Source organism: Puma concolor, chromosome E2 (assembly GCF_028749965.1).
Source record: "Puma concolor isolate L17-30 chromosome E2, mPumCon1.1.hap2, whole genome shotgun sequence".
Classification (NCBI taxonomy): Eukaryota; Metazoa; Chordata; class Mammalia; order Carnivora; family Felidae; genus Puma; species Puma concolor.
Genome location: NC_141681.1, coordinates 13347754 through 13363946, shown reverse-complemented (window position 1 = coordinate 13363946; position 16193 = coordinate 13347754). Strand labels below are relative to the sequence as shown.

The 16193-nt window shown below is 37.9% G+C and overlaps 1 protein-coding gene across 1 annotated transcript in view; it reads right to left on the bottom strand.

Moving 5' to 3' along the window:
* GLG1 (golgi glycoprotein 1) overlaps positions 1–16193 on the bottom strand; it is a 152350-nt gene that overhangs the window by 135230 nt on the left and 927 nt on the right. The gene's annotated exons all lie outside the window — the stretch shown is intronic.

Sequence of the window (16193 nt, the reverse complement as noted above, 5' to 3'; positions counted from 1 at the left end):
GATCCTCAGCAGATATTATGAAACTGGGCAAAAATAATATAAAAACAGGGAGGGGGACAAAACATAAGAGACTCTTAAATATGGAGAACAGAGGGTTACTGGAGGGGTTCTGGGAGGGGGGGTAGGCTAAATGGGTAAAGGGCATTAAGGAATCTACTCCTGAAATCATTGTTGTACTGTATGCTAACTTGGATACAAATTTAAAAAATAAATTTAAAAAATATTATAAAATTGGAACTGAGATCAATTATGTACTATTGAAACTGCTTCCATACTTTATATGAAAGAGACTATAACGCAGAAAACTGATCACAAGAAAAAACTTTCTACACCCTTAGAACAGAAAAAAAAAAAAACCTGATTTTTTACCAACTTTCACCTTCCTAAAGAAAATGGGAAGGAACATGACTTCTTCATGTGACAAATCAAAGGCTGGCACATGAAACTGACCTGACTTGCCCAGACAACTAAGACAAAGCTTGCTAGCTGTCTGCAGGACTTGTGTGCTCTGTTCTCCTTTTCACAGCACCAAACTGTCACTGGGAGTACTTACTCATCCCCGGTGTATCTAGGTACCTGCACATGAAAAGGTATCACCATTGGAATGTGAATAAGAGAGAGGTGATCACCGGAGGGCCAGGGATTTTTAGAACAGGAGGTTGAAAGGGTGAATTTTATGTTATGTGGATTACATGGAAGGAAGGAAGGAAGGAAGGAAGGAAGGAAGGAAGGAAGGAAGGAAGGAAGGAAGGAAGGAAGGAAGGGAGGGAGGGAGGGAGGGAGGGAGGGAGGGAGGGAGGGAGGTGGCTTGGTCGGTTAAACGTCCGACTTTGGCTCAGGTCATGATCTCACAGTCCGTGAGTTCGAGCCCCGCGTCGGGCTCTGTGCTGACAGCTCAGAGCCTGGAGCCTGTTTCAGATTCTGTGTCTCCCTCTCTCTCTGCTCCTCCCCTGTTCATGCTCTGTCTCTCTCTGTCTCAAAAATAAATAAACATTAAAAAAAATTAAAAAAAAAAACAAAAAAACGGGGAGGTGCCTGGGTGGTCAAGCCCCCATGGGTCAGGCTCAGCACTGAGGGTGGAGCCTAAGATTCTTTCTCTCTCCTCACGCTAAAAATAAATAAATAAATAAATAAATAAATAAATAAATAAATAAATAAATAAATAAATAAATAAAAATTAAAAAAAAAATTTAACTGGGAAAAAAAAGCCCTAGGAAACAAAAACACAAGATTGGAGGGGGCCAGGGTCTCTGGATCACCAGATGGCTGACAGTCTTCCACAACTTCTCCTATGTTAAGCCACTGATATTTTGGAATTCACTGTGGCAGTTAGTTTTACCCTAAATAATACATTAACCGAAAGGAAATCTTTTATCTTCTAAGTTAGTAAAAGGCTTGGCTCAACCCAGTTAGAGAGAGGCTGACCCCTTGACACTTAACAAAATTATACCTATGGCACTCTCCTGCTAAAGTAGTTTTGTCAACATAGGGCAATAAAGATCTTTAACTTAATTTTTAAAAACGTCAAATAGGTAACATATCTGGCTCAAGTTTCTTTTAATTAAAAATATAAAGGGCACATTGAAAAGTTCTCACACATTTTTATCCTCCAATAGCCTAGTTTCTTCTGTATCCTTTCAGAGCATTCTAATGCAAATACAAGCAAATACCAATAAATATTTTTCTTCTTTTTACTTTGTCTTTGATTACAAAAAAGGTAATATACTATACCAAGTGGTAACTTTACTTTCTTCATTTAATAACAGATCTTGGAGATCTTTCCATACCTGGCATAAACACCTTCTTTTCTACAGCAATACAATAGCTCATTGTATGGATACACAATAACTTATTTAATCACCCCCTTATTAAGAGGTTTTGGGGGCGCCTGGGTGGTGCAGTCAGTTAAGCGTCCGACTTCAGCCAGGTCACGATCTCGCGGTCCGTGAGTTCCAGCCCCGCGTCGGGCTCTGGGCTGATGGCTCAGAGCCTGGAGCCTGTTTCCGATTCTGTGTCTCCCTCTCTCTCTGCCCCTCCCCCGCTCATGCTCTGTCTCTCTCTGTCCCAAAAATAAATAAATACGTTGAAAAAAAAAATTAAAAAAAAAAAAGAGGTTTTGGATTGTTTCCAATTATTTGCTATTACAAAAAAAAAAAAAGAAATCATCAATCAAATACTTCCTACACATTGTTCATACTGTTATATATAAATTTTCAAAAGAAGGTCTATTGGGTCAAAAGATCTATACATTTTTTACAATTTTTATAAATAATTCACGATCTCCTTTTCTAACAAATTACCCCTATTCATTCCCATTTGATACGTCAGAAATTAAAATTCAAGTCACAGTGATTTCTACTACTGCTTATGAAGGATTACTGGAATTGCCCCCATACTAATTACCAAGTAGACAAAATATAAAATAATTTTCAGTGGCTGGACAACAGGCAGCATAGGCCTGTGATCCCTAAGAGAAGGGAAACGAACAAGGTGTACCTGATGATTACCCCAGCTTACTGCCTGGAGGTGGTTTCTAGGCTGCAGCACAGGAGGGGGAGCCCAGACAGAATCTAGTGTTCTCCCTGAGAAGAGGAGAGAAATCAAAAGTTCAATGGATTCAAGAGGACTAGAACTTGCAAGATAGAGTAATGGAAAAGAGAGAATACAGGATATCTGCAGAGGGATCACCCTGGGTTTTGTCCTATCCTATCTATGCACGTGTGGTGGCAAACAAAAAAAAAACTGAAAAGCGAATAGACCAATTAATTCCTGACATTCACACAAGGAAGGCAGTAGTTCATTCCCAGCAGCCAGAAAAGAGAGACCTTAAATAACTTGGGACACTGGGTAGAGTCCCGTAAGAGTCACATCCTACTAGTAGAATTCAATTAGGCACAGACTACAGGCTGCTCCAGACTTACCCTAACAAAGCTTAAAAGCAAGCCTCAAAAGGCTCAAACTGATCTGCATGTAACCTCTGTGCCAGACAAAATCTAACATTATTTTTTTTTTGTTATTTTTTTTTTTAATTTTTTTTTCAACATTTATTTATTTTTGGGACAGAGAGAGACAGAGCATGAACGGGGGAGGGGCAGAGAGAGAGGGAGACACAGAATCGGAAACAGGCTCCAGGCTCCGAGCCATCAGCCCAGAGCCCGATGCGGGGCTCGAACTCACGGACCGCGAGATCGTGACCTGGCTGAAGTCGGACGCTTAACCGACTGCGCCACCCAGGCGCCCTAACATTCTTTAAAGTAACTCAACAAAATTCAGCACTCAAAGATGTAAGATGCACAGTGGTCAATATTCAGTAAAAAACCACCACACATGCAAAGAAGCAAGAATGTGACCCCCAGGAAGAAAAATTAATCAGTAGAAAAAGACCAAGAAATGACAACTGATGTAATTAGCAAATGAGGACCTTAAAACAGCTATTATAAATAAATACACTGAAGATTGTAGGAGTGCCTGGGTGGCTTAGTCAGTTAGGCGTCCAACACTCGCTTTCAGCTTAGGTCAAATCCCACAGTTTGTGATCCATGTCAGGATCTGCGCTGACAGTGCGCAGCCTGCTTGGGATTCTCTCTCTGCCCCTTCCCTGCTCACGCATGCATGCACACCCATGTGCTCTCTCTCTCTCTCTCCCCCCCCCCACTCTCAAAATAAATAAATAAATAAAAAGATTATAAAGGAAGGGGTGGCTTAGTTGGTAGAGCACGTGACTCTTGATCTTGGGGTTGTGAGTTCAAACCCATGTTGGGTGTAGAGATTACTTAAAAGTAAAATTAAAGGGGTGCCTGGGTGGCTCAGTTGGTTGGGTGACCAACTTCGGCTCAGACCATGATCTCGCAGTTTGTGAGTTCGAGCCCCGCGTCGGGCTCTGCGCTGACAGCTCGGAGCCTGGAGCCTGCTTCAGAGTCTGTGTCTCCTCCTCTCTCTGCCCCTCTCCTGCTCACATTCTGTGTCTATCTCTCAGTAATAAACGGTAAAAAAAAATAAAATAAAAGTAAAATTGAAAAAATGACTGTAAAGGAAAACATGAACATAATAAAAGAGAGAAATGGGATACTATATAATATTATATAAAAGACCCCAATCTATTTTACAGGTGAAAAATAAAATATCAAAAATGAAAAATACATTAGATGGCTTTACCAGACTGAAGACCATGGAAGAAAGCCCAAAGATACAGCAATAGTAATTATCCAAAATGAAACAGAGAGGGGAAAAAACAATTGTTGGTGCAGGGGAGAGGGAGAGAGGAGAGGGGAGGGTGAAGAACAGATCCTCAAGACTTGAGACAATAGCAAGCAATTTAACCTATGAAAAATTAGAGCACAGGAGAGGAAGGACAGAAAAACTATTTGAAGAAATAACAGGCACATAGTATATGTTCAAAATTTATTGACAGATTTATTTAAAAATGGAAAAGGGTTATAAAAAACAAAATGAAAATATGTATGTAAATGTAAAAGTTATCAGAAAAGCACTGTGGAGGGATGCCTGGGTGGCTCAGTGGGTTAAGTGTCTGACTCTTGACTTCTGCTTAGGTCAGGATCTCACGGTGTGTGTGGAGCCTACTTAAGATTCTCTCTCTCTCCATTTCCCTCTGCTCCTCCCTCACTCATGCACTCCCTCAAAAAAGAAAAGAAAAGGAAAGAGAAAAGAAAAGCAATGTGATAACACAGAAAGACAGAGGCTTTAAATTTAAAAAGATCTGGGTTGGAGTCTAGCTCTTATTCTTAAAACTTATATGACTTGGACAAATCACAATCCATCTGATTCATTTTTTTATCTGTAAAATAAGGCTGGTAATCTGTCCTATCTACCGTATATTTTGTCAAGAGTTGGAAATAATATAAAAAGCATTCCATAAATCACATATTGAATAGCAACTTACATGACTCATAGTAATTATTTAGGGAGAAGATTGTTAGGCCAATACTTAGTTTATAAAAAGCAAGCATATTAGGGTGAGTTCCTCTCTGACATTACACTTGGTCCCACATCTCCCTTCCCCTACGCCAAGAGTTAAGAAAAGCTGGGGCACCTGGGTAGCTCAGTCGGTTAAGCATCCAACTTCAGCTCAGGTCATGATCTCGTGCCAACGTTAAAAAAAAAAAAAAAAAAAAAAAAAAAGTTTATTCTTCTTTAAAAAAAAAAGAGCTAAGAAGTTTTTTGGAATACATCATTTTATGTGAAACAAAACTCTCAAGTCATCTTTTTTATGCCAGATAATCCCACTCATCAATTAACCCATACAGTGAGTGCTCAATAAATATTTACAAGTGATGAGTGAATCTACACCGATTCTCTTCTTTTTTTCTGGGGGCAGGTAAACCAAAAGAAAAGCTTGGGGGAAAAATTTCAGGAAGACTCCAAAGGTGAAGCCCTACACGAAAATGACTAATTCATCCTATCTCCTCACTCTTAGCTGTAGATTTCAAGATACAAAAGAGTAAACAATGAAGTTGCTGCAAACACATATACTATTTACTCAAAATCGGAACTACTATGATGAACCATATGAAACTGCTGTTTTTTGTAAGTCAAATATGATCAAATATTAGAAGTGCTGGTAGGGGGACAGGGGCAGTGGACCAAGCAAAGGGAAAGATACTAAACAATATGCTGGGGCAGAATATTCCCAAATCACTGAATATAAAATCTTTACCAACAAATGTTGTTTACATAAAAACTGTAAACTCACAAGCTATAAGGCAGTGCTTTCTGGAAGCCTACCCCACTAGGCTATGTATTTGTGTGGGAGAACAGCAGGATGTTGCATGAGTTAGCAGGAGGCAGAGCTGGAGAAAGAGGCATAGATCATCCCACTAAAGAATGTAAATTTGTCTCCACAAGAGGAAGGGAACCACACCAATGTCTTCTGACTTCTGCTTTCACTGCTCTACTTTCTCCCATTTTAGATATGCTTTCAAGTTGGAAATCAATATACAATAGTATAAATTCTTGAAACTTCTTAAAATGATAAACTGTGAGTTCCTAATAAACAAATCAACTGTAATAGGAGACTGGAATTTTAACTGTTTCAACACTTATTCAAAATGAACTCTGCTACCAAATAACCTCAAGAAGAAGGCTTACATACTGCAAATATTTTGCAATGCCCTTAATGTATGATTAATTTATGTATTTATACTTTAATATAGATTGTTTCACAAGCCAGAGAATGCTGCAACCTTAGCAATATCAAAGTCTTTACATATTACTCCCCCTCTGAAAAGTTGCCAATTTTCAGGAAATTTTTAGTGATTTTGAAATTTATCTGGTTTTACAAAGGGCAAAAAGAAGAGAATCAATGCGTTCTTTTTCTCAGCTAATAAAAAGCTATGTTCTTAGTCATTCCATTCTACAGAGGGAGGATCTGCGTTAAGTAATGCTGTCTTCAGAATACAAGAACTAATTCTTTTCCTCTCCTATTTAAGAACGGGACTTTCCTCTTTGTCTGATTGGCAGTATATTCCAAATTTAGGCATCATTTAGGCCATGAGAACTGAAGAACATTTGGTAGAAGTGAATTCCTCTACCCAGAGAATTCACTCCTTTGCACTTCATAATCTCAAAGTGCACACATTTTTAATACTCAGTAAAGACTAAATGTTCTTGATCTTTCTCTTCAAGTAAGTTCAACTAAAGTTTTCATGAAGGAGCCTAGGAAGAATTACATAAAAGGTGTGACACATTACATTTCACTTCACATTTCTTTTAAAACAGTGAACATAAAACCTCATCTTGAACAATTTCATCTGCAACAACAAAGAGAAAGGGAAGGCAAAGACCATTTATGGGCAAATGCAATTTGATGCATGGTCTACATATTTTAAAAAGTTTGATCCTCACCATAACCCCGTGGGAGTAGGTTTCATATCTCATTTTATAGATAAGAAAATTGAAAGTTGGAAAAATTAATTTGTCCAAGGTCACAGTAAGCGATAAGTGAGCTGGGATTTGAATCCAGGATTGTAATTCTGATTTTTATATCTTCCCTTAATAGGTGTGCTCAGTAGATGGCACTAATTTAACAGATGGCAGATTTTGTTCATAATTAAAGCCCTCCTTTACATCCCCTTCTCCCTCCTTGAAATTTCTGTCCACTTCAGAGTGGTTATCACATTACAGAGCTGCTTTGGACAGTGCAGGAACTTTGGGAATTCTGTTAAGTGACCTGCAGGCTCTCTCCAGTTAAACTTAAGTTACAAATGAAAATACCTCCTGTATCTTTCTTTAAACATTTCTTTTTCTTTTATTCTTTGTTGTTGTTGCTACTCTACACTTAAACTGATTTATAGCTTGTATGCACATTCTCCTGGTTAATTTTTCTTATATACCATTTCAACTCACTGTTTATCTTGCTTCTGATTCTAAATATATCACACTTGTTATTTTTTTTTAAAGGAACACAAAAACAGTTTCAGAGTCTGTTCTATTTTATAAGTGTACAGATCCAGGAATTCAAGTCAGCACCCATTTTCACTATGACTTCCCCTACAAAGAGTTATACATGTTATTCAAGCCTTCATTAGGAGAAGGTACTATAAATACTATGAATTCAATCTAACATAACTTTCCAATTTCAATAAAATTATTAAAACTGAATGAAAATAGATGCCTAGTTCTCTTAATTGTTTTTAGATTCCAGTCCACACTTCTTGTTCCTCCACACTCTATTTTGATGCAGATACAAGGATTAGTACTGGCACTGTTCGGAGGACCATCACTTGAGCTTCCTTCGTAGGTTTCAAATTTATGTAACTCAACCAAAGATGAACCACTTACTGACTTCCAGTTTTATGAGTATTGCTCTTCTCAGGCTAAAGGAGCGCCCCTTACAATTCATAATTTAGACACAGGGAAGACAAGATTCATCCATAAACCAGATTAGGAGACATTTTAAGGTAGCTAAATTAAGAATTTCATGATATGGGGGTACCTGGCTGGCTCAGTCAGTACAGCATGAGACTTTTGATCTCACGGTGGTAGGTTTGAGCCCCACTCTGGGTGTAGAGATTACTTAAAAATAAAATCTTAAAAAAAACAAAAAAAGGAATTTCATGATATGAATAACCAATTTAAGAAGAATGAAGAGCTTTTTTCTGATTCTCCCAACCATTTCTTCTATTCATATCATAAATGCCCATAGCATTTAATTTACCATTCTTCTATGATACTATTTTATAACTTATATTAATAATTTTTAGTAAAACTATCTTTTTCTTCCTCTAGATCAGCCCTAATAGACATATAATATAAACCACATCTAAACCTTGTTATATAGTCATATTAAAAAATAAAAAAAATTGACTTTAATAAAGCACTTAACCCAATATATCCAAAGTACATTGTCATTTAAACATGTAATCAATATAAAAAATTAATGAGATATCTTAAATTTGTTTTTTTTTGTACTAAGTTTTTAAAATCAAGTGTGTCTTTCACACTTATAGGGCATCCCAATTCAGACAATTCATGTTTCAGTTTCTCAACAGCTACATGTAAGGGGTGACTACCACACTGGACCACCACAGGGACAGAAGGAAGAAGAATGAGCTATTTTACAGTTGGAGAGACTTGCTTTCAAATCTTAATTCCACTATTTATTATCCCTGAGGCAGTCTCCTCATTAAAAAATAATTAATAATAATAATAATACATCTCTGATAGGATTAAATGAGACATAATGCCCAGAAAACATCTGGTCTCTTAGCTAGCACAGGGCACACAAAAAGCCTTCAATAAATGCTAACAATTACCATGTATTTATACCCTCTAACACTAAGCACAGTGTCTTACACATAGTAGGTATTCAATAAATGTTTGTTGAAGGAAGAAAAACTAATTTGCATGACATCCTATAACCCATTTTAATTGCTTCTTTTTCAAATATATAAATATCTCATATAAACAAGTAAGTTTTGGGGCACCTGGGTGGCTCAGTCAGTTGAGTGTCCAACTTCAGCTCAGGTCATGATCAAACGGTTTGGGAGTTTGAGCCCCGCAATGGGCTCGCTGCCACCAGCGAAGAGCCCCGTTCAGATCTTCTGTCCCCCTTTCTCTGTCCCTCCCTCCTGCACTTGCACTCTCTCAAATATAAATATTTAAATAAATAAACAGGTAAGTTTTATTTTTTGGATTGTTGCTGGCTAAATTGTTTTTGAACACATTAGGCGAAATATACAAAAGGAAATGTACCATTTTATCTTTCAGACTGTTCAAGTATTTTACTTTCTTCCAAAAAAACAATGAATTATTAAGCAAATATATGCTATTAAGCACTCTTTATCAAGAGACTTCTTAAAAAAGTATTTCTTGGGGTGCATGTGACTCAGGACCTCAGGACTGTGAATTCAAGCCCCATGTGGGGTGTAGAGATTAACAAAAAGTATTCCTCATCAATAACAGTGGTATTTTACAGGTAACTCTCAATTATCTGCAGGAATATTTTTATCTCAGGTTGGGATGAAAACACATCCCATTTCTGGGCTTTACGTGAAAAACAAGCCAGTGGTATATGTAAAACCCTTTACAATCTGGACTCTGAAAAAATTCTCAAGCTCTCTATTTCAGACAGTACAACCCCCTAAATTTCTTAAAACATTTTCCCTTTTCACCTGTGCTTAGAATTCACTTGCACATAATTGCTTTCTTACAGATCACAGAATCACAAAGTATCAGAGCTATTAAGAGATATTCCAGTCTTGGCATTTTCCAAAGCATGTACCGTAAAAGGTACATAAAAGGTAAGCAAGATAATTTCGGATGGTATTAGTATTGTATACTTTAACTGCCATATATTTTGTTTAGTGTATATTAGAAAAATATAACTGTCACATCAAACTCAAAAATTCATGTATATCTTCACTTATGACATGGTTAAAGTAGACAGTCACAATTTAAGCGAGGGGAAATTTTTTTTTTAATTTTAATTTTTTAGAGAGACAGAGAGAGAAGCAGTGGGCTTGCAAACACAAGCATGTGTGAGCGGGGGAGGGGCAGAGAGAGGGAGACAGAGGATCCAAAATGGGCTCCAAGCTGACAGCAGAGGCCTGACACAGGGCTGGAGTTCACGAACTGCAAGATCATGACCTGAGCAGAAGTCAGCCGTGTAACCAACTGGGCCACCCAGGAGTACCAAGGGGGCAGGAAACTTTTAAGCTTAGAGTAGCAGAGCTGGATTCCACCCTAGTTTAAATCCTAATTTTCTGCTCTTTTCATTGCCCTAAAGAATCTACTGTCTATATGACATCAAGGGATTAACACTCTCCTATATAATTGTTTCTTGATTATAATCTCATTTATCAAACCAATTATAAGCAGTGGCGGTGTCTTAAAGTACTAGTGTTCTTTCACAATGATAGGTGCAGAACAAGAGATCAAAAATGCCTTGATTTTGTGGTTAGATTGCTTCCAACCACTGAGAGTTAGCATTGGAGGAAATTCCACATTGGCTCAAACAGAACAATCATAATATATCCTAAACTCAAACAATGTTTGGATTAACTGCCATTTGCATTATTCATATCACTATTTCCTCCCATGAATGAAAAAGGAATCAGGAGATGGTATGCCTATAAATCCTAGCAACCATACGACATATGCATGCAGAGGATATAAGAAACTTGTACAGGTTAAATAACAGGGGTCTTGGGGCGCCTGGGTGGCTCAGTTGGTTGAGCGTCCGACTTCAGCTCAGGTCACGATCTCGCGGTCCGCGAGTTCGAGCCCCGCGTCGGGCTCTGGGCTGATGGCTCAGAGCCTGGAGCCTGCTTCCGATTCTGTGTCTCCCTCTCTCTCTGCCCCTCCCCCATTCATGCTGTGTCTCTCTCTGTCTCAAAAATAAATAAACGTTAAAAAAATAAATAAATAAATAACAGGGGTCTTACAAATTGTATTACCCAAACCTGTCATTTAATACATGAGGAAACTGGGACTCAAAGTGGTAAGAAGACTTGCTCACAGTAATATGGTTTCCTAACGGCAGTGCCAGCTCTAGTCCTAGTTCACTGTGCTGTTCCATGGATTCAACACAAATAGAGAAATATATCTAAATTTTTCCATTATACTAGTACAAATCCTGCTTAAGGTGAGATGGGATTTGAAAATCTTTTCATTAAGCAGAAATTCTGCTCATGATGGACTTAAACTAATAAATTAAATTACCTTTGTCTAATAATGCTGGTCTGTCTGCCTGAGAAACCTACAATATTCCAATGCATAGGAGCTGTTGCTACCCAACTGTTCTTGGTAGTGAAGAAAAGAGGATTCTACTTCCAGGTGACTCTTCTTATTTTGTGTACATTTCTGAACCCCTGGCATTCTCAACAGTCTCAATTTCCTTAGCTGCAACCATCCATGGTAGATTGCAAAGCATAAGGTCTTTTGAAGTCAAAAAGAACTTACTGAATACCAGGCCTTACCACTTAGGACATAACATCAGACAAATCACTCCATCTCTCTGAACCTGTTTCTCAACTAAGGTAATAAGATATTCACCTCACAGGACTATCAAGAGCATTAAATGAGATGATATAGACAGTGCAGAACATGATCTTAGGATACAGTTAAGTGAAAGGTTAAGAAGAGAATAGAGGCACCTGGCTGGCTCAGTTTGTGGAGTGTGTGACTCTTAATGTCAGGGTTTTAAGTTCAAGCCCCATACTGGGTGTAGAAATTACTTAAAAATAGAAATCTTTAAAAAAAATTTTTTTAAAGAAGAGAGTAACAAAAATTCTCATCTATGAGTTTAAGAGCAGGTTTATGGTTTGTAATGTTTAAATGTTAATTCCTGTTCAATACATAAAATATCTTAAATAAGTATCTACATTTTTTTTTTAAGTCCTTGTCAAAGATACACATTGAAGTAGTTAGAAAGTGAAATGACATGTATCTGGGACTTGCTTTAAAGGATGCCAGTCTCCCAACTCCTGTGCCATACAAACAAAATTAGTAGAGATAGTTGAAAGTGGGTGATGCATACCATGGAGAATCACCATACTACTCTATTTATGTATATACTTGAAATTTTCCATAGCAGAAAGTTATTTATTTATTTATTCATTTACTTACTTAATTACTTAATTTTAAGTACACTCCATACCCAGCATGGAGCCCAATGCAGGGTGTGAATTCACGATCCTAAGATCAAAACCTGAGCTGAGATCAAGAGTCAGATGCTAACCAACTGAGCCACCCAGATGCCCCACAAAGTTTTTTGTTTTAAAACCCAACAAAAAACAACACAAATAAAAAGCTAAGAAAAACTATACACATAAGTAATAAACTTTTCCCCAAAAACTAATGTCTCCATCAGAAACTTCCAAACACAAGATAATACTGGTCATTTCAGCCAAAATAAAGTATCTTAAAATTACTCTCAATACAAAGCATGTTTTATCTCTTTATTAAATACTAACTAAACAGCAGTATCTTCTCTTTCTTTGGTATTATTATTCCTCCACCTGGTAGAATAGCCTAGAGTATATTTTTTCCTTTTTCCCCTTTATACATCCTTGTTATATTTTTTTAATGACTAGAACTACCATTAATTCTATATGTATATACAAGTATGTAAATATACATGAATGTATACCATATACATATGTATATGTATATAAAAATAACTAGGACTACTATACTACCATTACTACTCTTACATCTATTATTTAATAGCGCACCCATCGGGTATACTTGACCTTTTAAAGTTTGTCTGTTTGTTTATTTATGTATTTTTATTTTGAGAGAGAGATGGAGAGCATGCAGGGGAGGAGCAGAGAGAGAGACAGAAAGAATCCGAAGCAGGCTCCACACTGTCAGTGCAGAGTCTGAAATCACAAACTGTGAGACCATGACCTGAGCCAAAGTCAAGATTAGAACACTTAACTGACTGAACCACCCAGGTGCCCCTATCTTTGACCTTTTAAAAAATTTTTTTTTCAACGTTTATTTATTTTTGGGACAGAGAGAGACAGAGCATGAACGGGCGAGGGGCAGAGAGAGAGGGAGACACGGAATCGGAAACAGGCTCCAGGCTCTGAGCCATCAGCCCAGAGCCTGACGCGGGGCTCGAACTCCAGGACCGCGATATCATGACCTGGCTGAAGTCGGACGCTTAACCGACTGCGCCACCCAGGCGCCCCTCTTTGACCTTTTAAAAAGCAGGACTCATCTGGGGCAGCTGATCCAACTTCGGCTCAGGTCATGATCTAGCAGTCTGTGAGCCTGAGCCCCACATCAGGCTCTGTGCTGACAGCTCAGAGCCTGGAGCCTGCTGCAATTCTGTGTCTCCCTCTCTCTCTCTGCCCCTACCTCGCTCACACTGTCTCTCTCTCAAAAATAAACATTAAAAAAATTTTTTTTTTAAAAAGCATGCTTCATCTGAGAGGATTAAAAAAAATCCCTCATAACACATAACCTTCAAAATAATGGACAAAATGAGGAAAAGCTGTGAACTATAGCCCATTTGCAAATTTACTATACTTTACACATAGATTTTTAATTTGTTGGCACATGATGCATTAAATAAACTGAAAGTATCAGTTGAAATTATTTAAAGGTAACCATAAATACCTGCAAATAACTTTTGTAAGTGAATTACTATAAAACTTTTAACACTACACTACAGTACAACCTTAAAATATCTGAACTTAAGACTTAACACTATATACTCCCATCTTGTTTCAAAATAAAAACGTTTACTGGGGAGCCTGGGTGGCTCACTGGGTTGAGCTTCCGACTTTGGCTCAGGTCATGATCTTGCGGTGCGTGAGCTCGAGCCCCACGTCGGGCTCTGTGCTGACAGCTCAGAGCCTGGAGCCTATTTCAGATTCTGTGTCTCCCTCTCTCTCTGACACTCCCCCATTCACGCTCTGTCTCTCTCTGTCTCAAAAATAAACAAACATTAAAAACAACATTTTTCAAAATAAAAATGTTTACTATACTAACATTTATTATTATTATTTTGTTATGTTTTATTTATTTATTTTGAGAGAGAGCGAGCAAGAGTGGGGAAGACGCAGAGAGAGAGGGCACGGAGCCTGACACAGGACTCAATCCCACAACCTTGGGATCATGACCTGTGCCAAAATCAAGAGTCAGATGCTCAACCGACTGGGCCACCTAGGTAACTCTACTATACTACCATTTAAATACTCACACGCTTTGCCTTTTCATAATTTTCATAGCAAGTACACAGAGAACAATCTTCTCCAAATTTGTATCCAAAAGGATAAAGAAGCACATTATGTCAACTTCCCTATCAAACAGTCCCACTTACCAAAAAGCAAAGACAAAACATATTCCATAATTTTACTTCAAATATGCCTAGGCAGTTTATTTCTTTAATTCAGATATACTCTTTCAAACATATAAATGAGATTTAACTAATTCTCAAACTAAGTGTGTTAAAATTTCCTTCTGCCGTCTTTAAAGGAAGAAAAAGTAGTTTCAAAATAGTTCCACCTCCAGATGCTTGGCTGGCTCAGTCTGTAGAGCATGCAACTCTTGATCTCAGGATTGTGAGTTCAAGCCCCACTTTGGATGTGGAGCCTACTTAAAACAGAAGAAAAAAAAAAAAAAGGGTTTCACCTCCTGAGAAATAACAGTCATTCATGGTACTCTTCTTTCAACTTTTAAGTTTATAAAATTATAGGAAAATTAATTAAATTGGAAATTTGGAAAGCCCTGCTCTCCAAAATACCCCACCTCCAAATTACATGACACCTTTTCTTTCTTCTCTGGAGCTAAAACTGACTCCATTAGTTTATTCATCCTCAATCAGTCGGCAATATTTACTAAGTCTCAGCAATGAATTAGGTACTCTGGAAAGTTACAAAGGAAATATAGGAGCTACTAACTACCCTCAAGGAGTTTATATATCATCCCCGGGTGGGGGGGGGGGGGGGGGAACATAGTTACTGAAAAATATCTTTGCTGAGAATCTCACAGTCAATGTGGAGCAGGGACTACATCTTCAAGCCAGGTTCTTTACACTAAGTAATGCAAGACAGTGTCCACAAAATTAAACAGACTCCAAAAAGTGGCCAAATCTAAGTTATTTATGGATTACATATGCTGCTACACACTTCTACATGCATGACAAAGGAAGCCAGCTCCCATAAGTGGAGGTTTCCAAACGCCCCTAATGCACACAAAGAAAGAGACATGTACTCCATGCATGGGCCACTTTTTGCTACTTTCCCTAATAACATCCTGTTTCTGCCACAATCACTAACAAAGTGTTCAGTCACCAATATTAGGGTCCTACTTTGAGGGAACAACATCTATTATATACCCTCAGAGACCAAACAGAAAACTCCAAAAAGCCTGACAGTTAAGAATCTTAGCTGTATCTACAAGAAAAGTAGCTGAAAAATAAGGAATAACAATGGATTATCCTTCTAGTCTTCAAGCTGTAGATGAGAAGTCATCTGCGGCCCCACATTTCTGTTGGCTCTGGAAACTTCCTTTCTGTCTTCTGATTATGTGTGTCTTTTCCTCTTGTGAACTACTCTGTATAGAATACTAGATAAAGCAGGTACCACAGTGGGATGGGGATAGGGGTGTACTGCCAAAACTAGCAATTTTCTACAAACCAGTGGTCTTCCCATGATCATAACACCCCAGACAATTCTGATACAATTCCCCAAATAAAACTGTTATCAAGAGCAGTTTTCATTCTATTTGTCAACCTTTGGGCCTAATTCTATACACCTAAACCTTAAAACAAAACAAACCCCTACCAGATTTGCTCCGACACTTTGATAATTGTCAAATATACTGCAGCATTAAATCTAGAAAGGACATTCTCTGTGTCACTTAACTGAATCACGTTAAAGAATATCAAATCTAGATCTCATTAAGAGGTCCTGTTAAAATCATATTCAGACGTCAGAAAGGCAAGATCCCACAACCCAATCACAAATACTGTATAGGTATTACAGCTTCGACTGCTGTCCCAACTTTTCAAGCTTTGGGACTCTAAATTACTTGGAGTAACAGCTTAAACTTGAGATGCACTACAAATTGACCAAAAGAAATTAAGAAAATAAAAGGCATACATTAGTTTCAGCATGTATGCATAGTAAGAATTCGCGAATTAGAAAAGAATAGGGTAAAGATAGTAAATTCGATGTTTGGACTACAATACACATCAGAACAGAACCCGAGCTACCTAAACA